Below are 16,433 nucleotides of genomic sequence, written 5' to 3' on the forward strand. Positions count from 1 at the left end.
CTGTCAGCGTTGAGAATATGCTCCTCCTCAGTACGGACTGCATTTCATACCGCAGACATGAGGAGAGCAGCTCAGAGGCTTCGGCGTGCTGCCTCTCCCGCTTCCTCGCTTTTGGACTAACAGGCATCAGTGTTTAGAAGACTCACCCCTGTGCCCACCCCTTGCTGTACAGCGGCATCCGGGCCTGAGTCTACAGACAATGCGAAGCGTGAGGAGAATCTTCCTGTGTTCTCTCCAGCAGTGAGATAAAGTATCTCAATGAATCAAATGAGCCGGTCTTTTCTGACCAACACAGGACACTCCTCCCTCCCACAGCCCTTCCTGACTGGCATGTCCTCCGTCGCCCTGGACAATGTGGTGCTCACTTGCTGGCTTCCTTCTGTGGCCTCTGCCTGACGGAGCGCAGCTCTCTGAGCACAGGGCTGCCTTTGCTGGGAGATGTCCGTCCAGGGTCAGATCAGCCCCACACAAAGTCGGCTCTCAGTAAACATTTGCTGATTAAATGTCTTGCATATAAATTTAAATTTTTCAATGATTTCAGACAATAGCCATTGATGAAAATTATCTTATTTAAAGCAAAGTTACTTTGTGTCTGTCTTTTGGCCCTAAGGTTAGTGTGAATGAGTTCACTGACTTGAATGAACTTGTATATACTCACAGGTGTAAAGTTATGTTTTAAACTTGCTGAACTGAAGTCACAACCAGTAAGCAACATCTCCTTGGTAAAAGCCGCCTATGCCTTAAGACCAATAAAACACAAAACCTTAAACCATGGTCCAGCAGATGCTGAAACGATGCTGTGATGGATGATTATCAACATCCCATTTTAGCATCATCATCTTCATTTTATGTTTCTGTGAAGTGAGGCTGAGAGGTGAAGGCATTAGCGAGAGTCCCGCAGGAAGCAAGAGGCCATGCCCTACTGGGGAGGTCACAGGTCACCACACCTGCCTCTCCACAGTGCCCTGGCCCTTGTCCTTTCCTCCATAAAGAACACTCAAAGGATGTTGACTGACTACCCAAGAGCATCCGATGATGAGCCTGTCCAGAATGCTGACATCCTCCTCTGGTTTCAAATTATAATCTACGAGAGGCCTGGTGCATGGATTCATGCACCTGTGGGGTCCCTCAGCCTGGCCTGTGGGGATCAGTGGATCTCCTTGAGGCCAAAGCATGGCCTTACCTGCTGGCTCGTTGGGCTCCAGCCCACTGTCCGCGTACATCATGCATAGCATGAAGTAGTGCAAGAAGCAAGCGTCAGGTGGCTGGGGAGGAGCCTGGGCTGGGTGCCGCACTGTTCCCATCATCCCAGCCCCACTGCTCCTGCCACCACCGCTCATATGCGCAAGGGGAGTGTGCACAGGAAAGGCTCATGCCCTCACAGTTGCACTTGTCAGCTGAGTGGCAATCCCTCTGTGGGAGCACACTGAACACAAGGGGCAGCTTCTGTGTTGAGAATCTGCCTCCTGGTGGTCAGGGCACATAATAGCTACCAGCTGGTCATTCAGTTGTCTGGTTGCTTAGGATTTTATATATATATAGACTAGAGACCCAGTGCATGAAATTCAGGGGGGTAGAGGGAAGGGTCCCTCAGCCCAGCCTGCACCCTCTCCAACCTGGGACCCCTTGAGAGATGTCCAACCACCTGTTTAGGCCTGATCCTGCCTGGTCGCCTCCAATTGCCCTCCCCTGCCAGCATTGTCAACCCTAACTGCCTTACCTGCAGGCCTGGTTTCTCCCCCCACCCCACATCTGCCCTCCCCTGAAGGCCTGGTCCCCCCCCAACTTCCCTCCTCTGATGGCCTAGTCACCTCTAACTGCCCACCCCTAACTGAAGGCTATCTTGTGGTGGCCATGTTGTGTCCACATGGAGGCAACCATCTTTGATCACATGGGGGTAGCCAACTTGTGTGTTGGAGTGATGGCCAATTTGCATATTACTCTTTTATTAGATAGGACTAGAGGCTTAGTGCACAAAATTTGTGCATTGGGGGGGGGGGAAGGGGAAGGTCCCTCAGCCCAGCCTGAACCCTCTCCAATTGGACATCCCTCTCATAATCCAGGACCACTGGCTCCTAACTGCTCACCTGCCTGCCTGCCTGGTTGTCCCTCACTGTCCCCCCCAACCCCGTCAGCCTGGTTACTCCCAACTGCTCCCCCCATGCTGGCCTGGTCATCCCTCTGCTGGCCTGATCACCTGTCACTGGCTCCCATCCTGCTCACCTGGTCACCCCTAACTTCCTCCCCTGCAGGCCTGGTTGCCCCTCACAGCCTGTTTGGTCATCCATTTGGTTGTGATGGTCTCTTGGCTTTTATATATAGAGATGTTGACTTTGATAAAACATTAAAGAATTTGATCAAGACATAGAACACAGGCTGCTGAAATATTTAACTTCGGAGACACATTTCAGAGAATTACCAGAACATTCAAATGTTAAAACTAAAAAGGTGTGAAGAGGGGGCACTGCCCAGACTCCTTGTCTCCTGACATCTGGAAGAGGACATACGGCTCTCACCAGATTGCTGGGTGGGACTGAGAGCCAAGGGCCAGGACCTCATGAAACCTGAACCAGGCACCCCACCCGGGGCTAGAGAGACTGTCCCTCAGAACAATGACCCTGAAATTATTTCTTTACATGATACAGTGACACCTCCACTATCCTTCAGTCATTTTTCTCAGGTTGGACAGAATGAGACCCATGGTTCACCTTCCTGTGATGTCATTCTCTGACGATGAGTGGACAGAGCAAGCTTCCTCCTGCTAACAGGCCAGCTGTCCCTGTGGTCACTCGGCCTTTTCTCCTCTCACATATGAATTCTGTTTTCTCTATCGAAACAACAACCATACATTCCTGACAATAGTCCTCTCACAAATCCTTTTAGCGACAACTGAATAGTGTACTACCCAGCACAATCACCAACCCATCTTTTCAACAGTTCAAAATGTGCCTCTGCATTTTACATGTCCATGCGGAGTTCCAAATGCCTCTAGAACTGCACCCACATCTGTTTGCCAAAGCCAAGTGCCCTCCTGTTAGTGGGTAATCTAAAAATAGTCATTAATTAAAGTATTCAGTGGTTATCATATTGACATAACAAATTACCATTTAAATGAAATGTGTTTTTTTAAGGATAAAAGTTTTGTAGTCATGGTCCTGGTCAGGGAGCTCAGTTGGTTAGAGTGTCATCTTAATGCACCAAGGCTTTTTAAAAATATATATTTTATTGATTTTTTATATAGAGAGGAATAGAGAGGGTGAAAAATCAGTGACATCAATGAGAGAGAAATATTGATCAGCTGCCTCTTTCACACCCCCTACTGGGAATGTGCCCACAACCAAGGTACATGCCCTTGACTGGAATCGAACCTGGGACCTTTCAGTCTGCAGGCTGGCACTCTATCCACTGAGCCAAACCAGTTAGGGCAAATGATCCAAAGTTTTGGGTTCAGTCCTCAATGAGGGCACATAGAAAAGTCAAGCAATGAATGCATAAAGTGGAAAAAAAATCTCTCTCTCTCTCTTTCTCTCTCTCCTCTCTCTCCTTTCCTCTCCCTTTCTCTCTCTTTTCTCTCTCCCTCTTTTTTTTCCAAAAATTAATATATAAATTAAAGAATTAATTTTTTTCTTATATCTGTCCAATACATGAAAAAAAAAAAAAAGATAGAAAGAAAGAAACTAAACCACCAACTTACACCATTCACAAAAATAAACTCAAAATTGATAAAGGTCTTAAACATAACATGGGAAACCATAAAAATCTTAGAAGAAGCCATAGCCAGAAAAATAGCAGACACACATCATAGCAATATTTTTACTGATACAGCTCCTAGGGCAATGGAAACTAAAGATAAAATAAACAAAGGGGATTACATCAAAATAAAAAGCTTCTGCACAGCAAAAGAAACCATCAACAAAACAACAGGAAAACCCACAACATGGGAGAACCTATTTGCCAATGTTATCTCTGATAAGGGTTTATTCTCTAACATTTTAAGGGGATGTGCCCATAACCAAGTTGACAAAACGAAGATAAACATCCCAATCAAAAAATGGGCAAAGGACCTAAATAGACCCTTACAAAAGAGGACATGCAGAAAGCCAAGAGATATATGAAAACTCACTCAAAGCCACTAATCATCAGAGAGATGCAAATCAAAATGACAATGCGGTACCATATCACACCTGTCAGAATAGCTATCATCAACAAATTAGCAATGGACAAGTGCTGGTGAGGATGCAGGAAAAAAGGAACCCTCATGCACTGCTGGTGAGAATACAGACTGTTTTAGCCACTGTGGAAAACAGAATGGAGTTGCCTCAAAAAATTAAAAATGGATCTCCCATTCAACCCAGCAATCCCACTTCTAGGAATATATTCCAAGAAATTAGAAATACCGATCAAAAAGGATATATGCACCCCTATGTTCATAGTAGCACAATTTACAATAGCTAAGATTTGGAAACAGCCTAAGTGCCCATCAGCAGATGAGTGGATTAAAAACCTATGGTACATCTATACAATGAGATGCTACACTGCTGTAAAAAAAGAAGGAACTCTTACCATTTGTAATAGTAAGATAGAGCCAGAGAGCATTATGCTAAGCAAAATAAGCCAGTTGAATAAAGATAGATATCATATGATCTCACTCATATGTGGAATATAATGATCAACATAAACTGATGAACAAAAATAGATCCAGAGACAGAGAAGCATTGAACAGACCATCCCACCTCAGAGGGAAGGCAGAGATGGGTGGAGGAAAAGTAGGGGAGGTGTGTGTGTGGGGAGTTGAAAGGTCAACCAAAAGACGTGTATGTATGAACATAAATTAACCCATGGACACAGTCAGTAGGGGGGTAAGGGCTTGTGCTGGGGGAGGTGGGAATGAGTGGGGAGAAAAAATTTCTAAAGTTTAGTCCAAGTCTTCATTTGTAATATTGGTTCAAATTATGGAAAGAGGCCTCATTCTGGAATGTTTTTCTTTCCCACAAGTAGTTCATTAAATGTTTACATGGATCTCAAAAAGACTTTTCTACGTGTTTTTTTTTTTTTTTTTAACTGCAATTGGCTTTTATTAAGTCTTTATTCATTTCTTTGGACTTTCTCCAGTTCCTTCTGCTGTAGTCTCAAAGAAATCTTTGAAATCATTAACACGTGAAATATTTAATGCTAACAAGTATTAAACGCAGTTGAAATATTTCTCCTCTACAACTTAATTTACACTGGATTGTAGTTCCCTGAGTCAGTGGTCATTGTTTCTGGGTGTTCTCACTTTGCTGCTTCCCTTTTTTGTGTGGTTTCCTTCCCATCTTATCTTACTTTCATCTTTCCTTTCTATTGGCCTAACTTAGTTTTATCTTCTTGGGGGTGTTAGTTTCCTATTTATATCTGGATAAATTTGCATTGTGCTAAAGATAATGACATTCTATCTTTTTTTTTTTTAATGACATCCTTTGAATGGGTCTAAGTATTGCAGGGTTTATAAAATAAATATTTTTTTTTAAAAAGAGGAGTAAGTATATACAATTAAATTAACCTTGAACATGGTACATTTGCACAATGGAATACAACTCAGCTATAAAAAATAAGGAAATCTTAGTTTTCGAGACAGCATGGATGGACCTAGAGGATATTATACTAAGTGAAATATTATACTAAGTTAAAGAACGACAAATGCCATATGATTTCACTTATATGTGGGATCTAATGAACAAAATAAACAAACAAAATAGAAATAGGCTCATAGATACCGAGAACAGATTGACAGCTGTCAGGGGGTGGAGGGGGGCTTGTGGGAGAGAGGGGAGGGATCTGGGGGCTGGGAGAAAAAGGTGAAGGGATTAAGCAAAACAAACAAACAAACAAACAAAAAAACCCACACCTCGTAGACAGACAGAGTGTGGTGATTAGCGTAGGAAAAAGGGGTGGGGAGATAGCAAAGGGTAAAGGGGGATAAATGGTGACCACCAAAGGAGACTAGACTCTGGGTGGTGAACACAGAACAATACACAGGTGACGTGTTATAGAATTACACCTGAATCCTACATAACCTGGTTAACCAATGCCACCCCAATAAATTTAATTAAATTAAAAATGTATAATATTTAAAATGGACAAAGACTGGTACTAAGATGCATGACTTCATGGACTTTGAAAACCTGCTAGATAAATGTAACTTTTTGTTTATGGCTCACATTCTGCATATTTTGGGTTCTAATGATTATTCCATAATTGTCACTAATAATTTCCAATGTGTAATGTGCATAGCACATCCTGTGTATATATAATCGTGTCCGTTTCAGCCTGTGTGCAGGGTAGGCGCCCGCAGTCCCGCCCTCCCATCTCCTTTGCTGCCTGTGTTTAGTTATGATTATTTCACAGATGAGCTCCCTCTGAACAGACTGGCTTTCAGGTGTCACTCCGAGTGGCACTGCCCAGGGCTCAGAAATCCAGCTCCGCTCCTCCCCGTGTTGTTAGTGAGTGGCAGCTAATGGGCTGGAGAGCACCTGGCTAGTCCCTGACCTGGCGCATGCGCTCAAAGACAAGCACTGGAATCAGCTCTGTGTCTGTTTCACCAGCACCGCAGCCTGTGGACAGCAAACGTGTAAGTGAAATGCACGATTCGCTTACGGTTACACACACCATTTCTAAATGTTTGCCTAAGCGGCCTGAATACAGAATCAGGAGTGATAGGTGGAAAAGAGTCCGTTTTATTTCCCAGACTGTCCTGTAGAGGGTTGGATGCTAGCTCTTCATCGTCTGTAACTCATGCCTCCGAAGCTGTAGGAAGGCCTCCTGGACTGCACACTACACAGTTCAATGCCCTCACTGGGCTCCAAAACACGGACACAACGTGGCATGTGAAGAGGTGATTACTGCATTTAGAAAGCTTTGGTTCCCAACTTCTGAGGCAGTAAAAGAAACTTCTGTAGGAAAATAGTGTAACAGACAATGAACTGAAATACCTGTTTGTAATTGCCTGATCTTGATTCAGTGGAAAATAACTGTGTTTTGCTTTTATTATTTTCTGGTTAAGGGGGTCTGGATGAGCAGATGGTATGTGTTTCCAGGAACGTAAATACCTCTGTTCCCACTTGGATCAGATTAGCCTGATTCTTTGTTGTAAGATTTAGGACTCCACCTGTGATTCTTCACTGAAACGAAATTAATTCGGCTTTATGTTTTTCATATATCCAACACCTATACTTTGTGCGTTCACACTGTGCACCTGGATAATGTAATCACGTGGCTTTTATTTTGCTGGGGAGTGCAGACAATAGTTGGGTAATAACATGAAAGAATATTTCTGTCAGCCCAAAGGTGGGTGCTCTGAGAGTCTGTGCCGTCCTGGCGGTGTGCAGAGTGCCCCTCACTGCCTGTGACCTGGTGCTGAGCACGGGGTGTGGGAAGAACAGAACTGTTTTGTCCAGAGGCGGTGCGCGCCCCTGAGCTCAGTGGGAAGCTCAGAGGAGTGTGCTGGTGTCTGAATGGACAAGGGCACACAACTGGTACTCAACATATCAGAGACACTACTTTCATGCTGCTCTGACCAATTTTAATCACACTCCAAACACTGGTCCATCCCCCAAATGAAGACAGGAAAGTTAATAGAATTCTATGTCGCCCTGCTCCACTCCACAAACACCTACTGAGCACATATTTGTACAAGATACAGGGGGCAGAGGAAGCTAGAACAGCATTGTCTAATCTTGAAATTTTACTTACTAATAGGTATTGTGAACCCAAAAGCTTAAAACTGTTTTGATAAAAACAGCTGCTAAAGTGTCTGTCCACAGCAAGGAGGTCAGATGCTCCAGGCCCCATCAGGCATGTTGGCTCTTGTGCAGAGTGGTGGTGAGCATGCCAGAAAGTCACGGAATATTCTGCAAGTATCTGAGGAGACCTCATTCCCTGGGGATCACTGGACAAGGCATCTGGGGAAATTTCAGAGGAAGCAGAATAAGCTTTATGGTCATAGGAAACATCACAGAAATGTGAGCCAAGACAGATGGAAAGGGACTGATGGCAGCACGCGTTCCATCTGGATGCTTTGTGAAGGGGGGGGGGGGTGTCATGAGGCCCACTTCCTCACCTTTCTAGAAACTGCTGACATCTCCTGACTATGGTTTCCTTTTCTACCTATGGGTGCATCACTTCAACAGCAGGTTCCATGGTCATGTCTCCATCTCCTCCCTGCCCTCCTGCCTCCCTCTTACAAGGACCATTGAGATTCCATGATCCCATCCAGAGAGTTCCTGCCAGCTGTCCCCATCCCAAGATCTTCAATTCAACCACATCTGCTTGGTCTCTTTTGCCCATTAAGTTCAGCTGCTGACAGGTTCTGGGGATCAGGACATGGACAACCCAAGGAGAACATTGTTCTGTCTCCACACGGAGGGAATGTGTTGGTAAATTAATGATGGAACTAGTTATGAGTGAAGGAGCATTTATAAACTTGAATGTGGCATATCATTTAATTCCCTAGTTTGGAGCTATTAGAAACAGTATTCTTATGCATTTACTAGAGGCCCAGGGTACAACATTCGCAGTCCAGGAGCCCTTGCTCAGTGGGCCTAAGCCGGCAGTCGGACATTCTTAGCACTGTTGCGGAGGTGGGAGCTGCTGCTATGCTCACCAGCCATCAGCCCGGCTTTTGACTGAGCTGCACTCCCCCTGTGGGAGTGCACTGACCACCAGTGGGCAGCTCCTGCATTGAACATCTGCCCCCTGGTGATCAGTGCCCGTAATAGTGACCAGTCATTCCACCATCCAGTCAATTTGCATATTACCCTTTTGTTATATAGGATTTTAATTTTTTGGTAATCAGTTACATATCTACACCTAGGAGATTTACTAGTTCATAAGGCAGTGTGAGACCAGCATTAGAGACTGGAACAACACCTCACTTTTGCTCTTGTAGTTGCATAAAAGTGCTTAAACCAATTTGCCCCTGGCAGTGAGCATGGGAGTTCTAAGTGTTCCACACACTCAGAGACATTTGTCAGTGTATTTATTTTAATCATTTTGATAGGTGTGTACTGGGATATCACTAGGGTTTTAATTTGTATTTCCCTAATGAATAAAGAGGTTGAAACCCATTGTGTTTTTGTTCATTTGTAAATCCGCTATTCTAAAGTGATATTTTAAGTTTCCCCCCATTTCTCTGGGTTTTCAGTGTTGTTGTTGTTTCTAATTAGATTTTAAATTCTTGGTAAAAGTCCTTTGTCATATATATAATCTTCCACATTGTGGCTTGCTTTTCACTTTCAAATAATGCACTTGATAAACTCAAGTTCTCATGTTTAATGGGATCCAATTTTTCAACTTTTTACTATTTATTATTTTCTTGTGCTCACTTCAATAATGAAAATATGTTCCTATAAGTACTTATAGAAATTTAATTATTTTCACAGTTTGATCTCCATTTAAAATTATTATTTTTGTATGATATGAGGTAGGCGTTCATTATTAGTGCTTTTAAGAAAGAGTGGCAATCACTTTATCCCACACAATTTTACCTTTTCCCTCCTGCAATGAATCAATTGATCATATATTTATTAATCTATTTCTCAATTCTGCATTCAGTCCCGTCTCACTGTTGGTTTATTCAGGCTGCATGACCACATGCATTGCTTAACTATTGTAACTTTATAGCATACAAAGTCTTGATTTACAGTTATATAAGTCTACTATTTTAATTTTTTTATTATTTATTTATTTATTTATTTATTTATTTTAAATATGTTTTATTGATTTTTTACAGAGAGGAAGAGAGAGGAATAGAGAGTTAGAAACATCGATGAGAGAGAATCATCCATCAGCTGCCTCTTGCACACCTCCCACTGGGGATGTGCCAGCAACCTAGGTACATGCCCTTCACCGGAATCGAACCTGGGACCTTTCAGTCCGCAGACTGACACTCTATCCACTGAGCTAAACCTGTTTTGGCTATTTTAATTTTTTAAAATTGATTTTAGAGAGTGAAGAAGGGAGAGGGAGAAGAAGAAGAAGAGGAAGAGGGAGAGAGAGAAAGAGAGAGAAACATCCATTGCTTGCCTCCCATATGCATCCCAACTAGGGGTTGAACCTGCAACTTGGGCATGTGCCCTGACCAGGAATCAAACTGTGACCTCCTGGTTCATAGGTTGACCATCAACCACTGAGCCAAGGAGGTCGGACATCAAGAATATTTTTATATCTTTTGTATTTCCGCATTAAATTTTAGAATAAGATTTCTAGTTTTTACTCCAAAAATTTTGGGGATTTTAATTTTGATTGAATCTGAAAATCAATTTAATGAGAAGTTATATCATAATAGTAGGTCTTCAATTCTATGAACAGGGTTTGTAGTTTTCAATGTACAGGCCATCCACATTTGCAATTAGATTTATTCTGAAATATTGGAGCTTTTGAAAGCTATGTAAAGTGATGTGCCTTTAAAATTTCATTTTCTGCATACTTATTGCTTTTGATGGTATGTAGAAAAAGTTGACTTTGCATTTTGACCTTTTAGAATTGCTAAACAAATCCTAGTATATTAAATTAGTCAATATTGTTTTATATTTTCTATACATCAGTCAAGTTATTTGTAAACACAGACAATTTTTGTTTTTCTCCTGTGTCATAGTGGACATGAGTAGAGTAGGCATTCTTTTCTCTTCTTGATTTTAAGGCAAAACGTTTCAATAATTTACCACTAAGTATGACTTTGTTGTTGTCTGCATATTTTTATTTTCAGAAACCCCTTATTACATGAAAGACATTCCCTTCTTTCTCCAAGAGTTTGCAACATGATGAGAAGAGTTTGAAACATGATGAGATCTTGAGTTTTGTCATCTATTTTTCTGTGTCTGCTAATGCCTATGGCTTTTCCCCAATTGCTGTTAAATGTTTGGGTTGACTTTTCAATACTATCAGAGCAGCATTTGTAAAAAAAATCCAAAGGATGGTACTTATCTGCCATCCCCTCTGGGCTTCCTGCAGGGTCTTGCTAACATCTCTCTCTTCAGGTGTCTGCATCCACGCACACAGCTTGGCCTGGCGCCCCACTGCACTGGTGCTCACATCCGGCAGGCCTGTGCTTTTTCTATGTGGTCCACGCTCCCAGGAGAGCTAGAGCCACACATGCTGTGGTTCCCACGGCCCTGGGGCATCCCTGTGCCAGGGCTCCCATCCCCACTGTGAGAGGCCAAGCCTGCCAGGAGCTGTAGCTTAGCAGGTGGCTACTAATCCCCCTTAAATTAACACGGGCTGAGGTGAATTCCTTCAGGATATACTCAGATAATAATTTGGAGGTCTTACTCTTCCCTTTTGAATCTTATAGCCTCTCTCAGTTCATTCTCACTTCAGCTACTTAGCAATGAATATAAACTGTTCTTATTAAAATGTACAATTTAATTTTCCTCCAGTAGAGAGGTTTAGAAAGCTAAAGCTTAATCTAGACTAGGGGTGTCGATCTCAATCAGAGAAGGGGCCAAAATCTAAAATCCAGCTTAAATCGCGGGCCGAATGGTTTACTGAACAGTCATAAACTGACAATGTCATAAACTGACAGCGGAGTGCAGTGATGACAGCGCGGTGCGGGCCACATTGCAAGGCCTGGCGGGCTGGATTTGGCCCGCGGGCCTTGTGTTTAACACATGTGATCTAGACTCTCAGCTGGCCAGGGATGTTAGGATGTCCCAGACTGAACCAGGATAGCCGTGCTGAGAAGGATGAGCCACACTTCACAGGTGACAGGAGCCAGACGCCCGGCGCTCCCTCCGTCAGTGGCTGTCTCTGCGCCCAGCACGTCCAGATCTTGTGTCAGGTTATCCTGACAAACAGTAGAGTGTGTGAGCTCCAATAGAGCGGCGGCAAATGATTGTCACGCTGAGGTTTGATGACCACCCGCCACGTGGACCTTCTCCAGACAGCGCCTTCCTGGCCTGGGAAACGCTGTAGCTGCAACCTACTTCCGGGTGGGTGGCTGTTCGTTATTTACCTCCAGGTCACGTGGCAGAGAGGGGACTTCTGGCAGCCACGCCATTTAGAGCTGTCGTTTCCCCTCCTCACCTTTCTCTGATTTAGCTGCACTGATAGCCACAGAAATATAGGAAATGACAGGCGCTATCTCCAAAACCCGAGTCTCTCACCATCCGCAGTTCCTCTCGTTTTCCTGGGTTTGTGTTAGTTATTTAACGTTTGGATGTCGATCTTCACTGAGTCCATCTTCCATATTATAAAATCTGTCTCAGTGTTCTTTCACTTTAGTGATTTGTAATGTCCTTGATTTGTGTATTATTCGTGGGCACGGATTTGACTTTGTACCCTCCGAGATCTCTTCTACACAAATTCCACACGAATGAACAAGCAGTACTATTTGAATCATGGAGACAGGTTTTATCCAGGATTGTTTCCTATCTCAAATGTTCATTCTAAAGTTATAGGGAAACGCATGAGGAATAGAGAGGCAGCTGAGTCAGTCAATGCCGTTGGAGAGGAGGGTTGGATACATGAATAAATGAGTCAGAGTTCCCACTTAGGCATTTCAATCCCTTTTCTTTGCCTTATCCCAGTAACGAATAGTAGGATTAACTGGTATGAACTTAGTTCCTTCTGAATATTGTCCTCAATTGTAACGAACCAAGATGAGCACAGTGAGATGGTGAGATGAGCAGAGGATGGGGGAGAAGGGGAAGAGGGAAGAAGAGCCAAGGTCTGCACAGGAGTAGGCGGAGTAGGCACAGTGATGAGTGCCCCGAACACTAGCACATCTGGGGAGGGTTAGAAAACATGACACACCCAGGCCCCCCCACTACCCCCGAGAGAACACGTCACGGCCGGGACCCCGAACACTGGGCTGTGGCCTTGTGGATTTGCTGCCCACGCCTGAATGCTTCCATTACTGGAGAACTTAGTACCTCCAGTGAGTGTGTGACAGTGAAGGTGCGGTCACCCTGAGGCAGGAGCTGGTGGAGAAACGCAGGTTGCAGAGTCCTCAGAAGCACATTTGGTCACTCATAAGGAGCAAAATGGCCCGTGCCCACCAGGACCCCAACCACCACAGCCATGTGAGTGAACGAAAAGCTACTGTTTTCACCTGTGTTTCTCCCACTCAGCGTGGATCTTCCATCGCCGCCCACAAAGCCGTCGGTGAGCGCACTGGGAGCCGCCATGAACCGAAGTGACAGAATTAGAGCCCCAACAATGTTCCTGAGCACCCGCAGGCATTCACCAGCTCATTGAGTGTTGAGCCTGCGTGGCCTAAGGACACATCTCACACTGTGTTAGCTTGCAGGAAGCTGGGAGCTATGGAGCATTCTAGCATTAATGTCTGCCTTTGGTCTGGAACATTTCAAAACATGAAGAGCATGAAGTCCACGAGTCTGCAGGAAAGTTGCCGATCTGCTCCTTCCCAGGACTGGGAGGCTCCTTATTTGGATCTGGTGGGCCTGGGGGACTGCTTGGACTCTCTAGCCAGGCAGCCGGTCCACTGCTGGAGGACGGCCCTGCCAGGCGGCCACCTGCCCTGGCATTGGTGCAGACACAGACACGAAAGCACGGAAGGAAAGTCATTTTCCCAGAAGTCATGGAAAAGGAGACCAATTAGGAAAACTACTAGGAAAAAAAATAATTTCATAAAAAACAAAAACCAGCATGACGGGTTAAAGTGGAAATCCCACGGGCAGCGCACAAACCTGCTGTCCCTCCTGCCTGGCTCCCCTCCCTGCCCCAACCCCCCAGGTTGCAGACGGCCACGCCCCAGCTCTGTGACCCTTTCCCACGGCTCTGCTGGTTGTGACACTGTGACTCTGTGGCAGTGTGACTGACACAGGCCACCCGTGGCCGATGCGTGGTTTCCCTCATGAGAAACACGGGCGAGTTCAAAGACCCTCCATGGAACTAGCGGAGTGGGAACAGGCCACGCATCCCACACCCCACACCTCGGACCTCGGACCTGGGACCCCTCCCTCAGCTCCGGTGTGACTCAACCTGTCCCCTCTCCACACACACCCCCACACCCCACCTGTCACTCACCATTCACCACCCTCAGGAGCCAGTGTGGATTTATGGGAGCACCCTGGAGCATTAATGCATTATTCATGTATTTCTTAACTATTCATACAATAAATGCCTGGTGCCCGCTGACTCCTGAAAGCCTTTCAATAGTCACCTCCATTTCTGTTTCCTCATTTTCTTTTAGTTCTTTGAAAGGTGCATCCCTGGGGGTGATGTCCCAGAAGTCAAGGCACCTGGCTTTGTGTCCATTGAGCTTCCAGGCAATCAGTTTAATGCAAATTAGGCCTGTCTGGGGGCTCTGGGTTGGTGGCTGATGAAGGCGGGGACACACACACACACACACACACACACACCAGCTCTAAGCAGGCCCCTCCCATTGGCTTTGGCCAGGCCACATGCTCACTTCACATGGGTCTGTGCAATGACAAAGTTTATGTCTAAAAACAGAGGAGCTGTTTCTGTGAAACTATATTTTTTAAATAAAGATATTGCCACTTTGAGGTTTCATATCCAGCTTCGGGTGTTTGCGTTTTATGTGAAGGACAATTGTGTTAAAAAATGTCAGTATTGCATGTATGTACAATACTGCCTTCTCCACTAGGGGCTGAATAGCCCTGAGCTGAAAGATACTGGTATAGGATCATTATGGCTGGAGCTGCAGGGGAGCTTAGAGGAGGGGGTCTGAAGTGCAGGGGATGCTGGGAGCTGGGTAAAATGCAGGGAAGGGACAGGCCCAAGGCCAGTGCTGTAGCCTCTCCTGGTGGCTTGGAGTTGATGGATGACAATGGTGAGAAATAGTGGGTTTCTTATTCTCCCTTAGTTCCCATCAATCAATCAGCAAAACCCATTGACTTCACCTCATACCTCCTCTTCTATTTGTTCTTTCCCTGTATCTTATCAGTTCCAGCTCAAGGCTTCATTATCCATCCCCTTTATTATGACAGCAGCCCTTCTCTCCTTTTCTGGACGGAAGGTGAATGCCTGCCCAGATTTGTATGTTGAAGCTCTAACACCAAATCTGTCTATACTAATAAAAAGGTAATATGGTAATTAGAACAGATGTCTTCTGGACTTCCTTCCAGACAAAGCCGCAGCGGCTGCAATGGCCAAGGCTCAGGCAACTGCAAAGGGTCGAAGCATGGCAGTGAAGGGCCCAGACTCAGACCAGCAGTGGCAGCAGCAGTGGGGAATGGCGGCAGCACCTTCCCCCGATCCACCAGGTCGCCTCCCGAAGAGAGCAGGTGGCCCCTGAAAGCCAAGGGAAGAGGCCACAGAATGAACCTGCCACACCAGCACCTTGATCTTGGGTTTCCCAGCCTCCAGAACTGCTGTTCAAGGCCCCAGCACACACCTGCAGTAAGTAAAACCCCACACTGACATGGAGAGAATAGGCATCTGGGCTATGCAGAAACTCTGAAACTCTTGATAGGCCACCCAAACCTAGAGGGTAAAGTTTAAGTATCTCAACACATCACCGCAGTTTGCTCACTGTCTTACCCCTATGTGCCTTCCCACTCTTAGCTGTGCCAACATCAACCTTTCCAATGCCAAATTCTCTGTAGATTCTTAAACATGTACCATGTTTTACCATAAATACCTTTGTCCACACAATTTCTTAGATAGTCATGTTTCTTCATGTTTAGGTGCAAATCTTCTAAAGTTATCCTTTAATATATAGCTCAATCCTCAGATGAGTCTATGCTTTATAATTCCCATTGTGCATCTTCTTATGGCCTTGGACACATCTCATAATATTTAATTAGGATTAGAATTGAGTTGATTTGATTAGACACATCTCTTAATATTTGTCTTGAGGGCAATGATTTTCCTAATTCCTTTAGCACTACCAGCTACATGATGGGTGCCTGATCAGCTCTCCAGAATGTCCCTGTCAACAAGCCAGTGGCAGCGCCAGCACCGGGGTGTTTCCAGGCTAAAGAAGGAAGGTGAGTGTAAACAGGGTGGGGAGAAGAATCAGGTCTGTGCACACCTCCAGTTGTGAATGGCTCTGTTTTATTAAGGAGTACAGAGCTTACAGTTAGCGTCTGAGGGCCAGTAAGTGAAGTTACATCTATTTAATGAAGGCATCATTTCCTGTAAGGAACTTGCAGTTGCTAGTCTGTGGTGTGGAGCAAACCTTAGACACACCTGCAGCACCAGCTATGGGAGTGCTCCCTTTACTGGCCTGGGCTCCAGGTGACAAGGCCTGGGTGTGCTGGAGACCTGTGCACCATACTAGGCAGGTGTTACGAATCCTTGGCATCTGCTTTGGCCAGAGTTGACCAGAGACATGCTCAGAAGCACACAGCTGTGGAAATGGGGACTCCCACAGGGCCCTATCCAAGCAGAGACTACGCATGATCCACTGTGATGTCAATGTTAGCCAGGTGGGCAAATACCATGATACCTGTGAAGCAAGAAGCAAGGAG

The 16,433-nt window shown here is 45.0% G+C and overlaps 1 protein-coding gene across 5 annotated transcripts in view; it reads right to left on the bottom strand.

Moving 5' to 3' along the window:
• Positions 1-16,433, bottom strand: part of RALYL (RALY RNA binding protein like) — a 501,772-nt gene that overhangs the window by 143,930 nt on the left and 341,409 nt on the right. The gene's annotated exons all lie outside the window — the stretch shown is intronic.

This window comes from Pipistrellus hanaki (genome assembly GCF_964339955.1).
Source record: "Pipistrellus hanaki genome assembly, chromosome: 17".
Taxonomy (NCBI): Eukaryota; Metazoa; Chordata; class Mammalia; order Chiroptera; family Vespertilionidae; genus Pipistrellus; species Pipistrellus hanaki.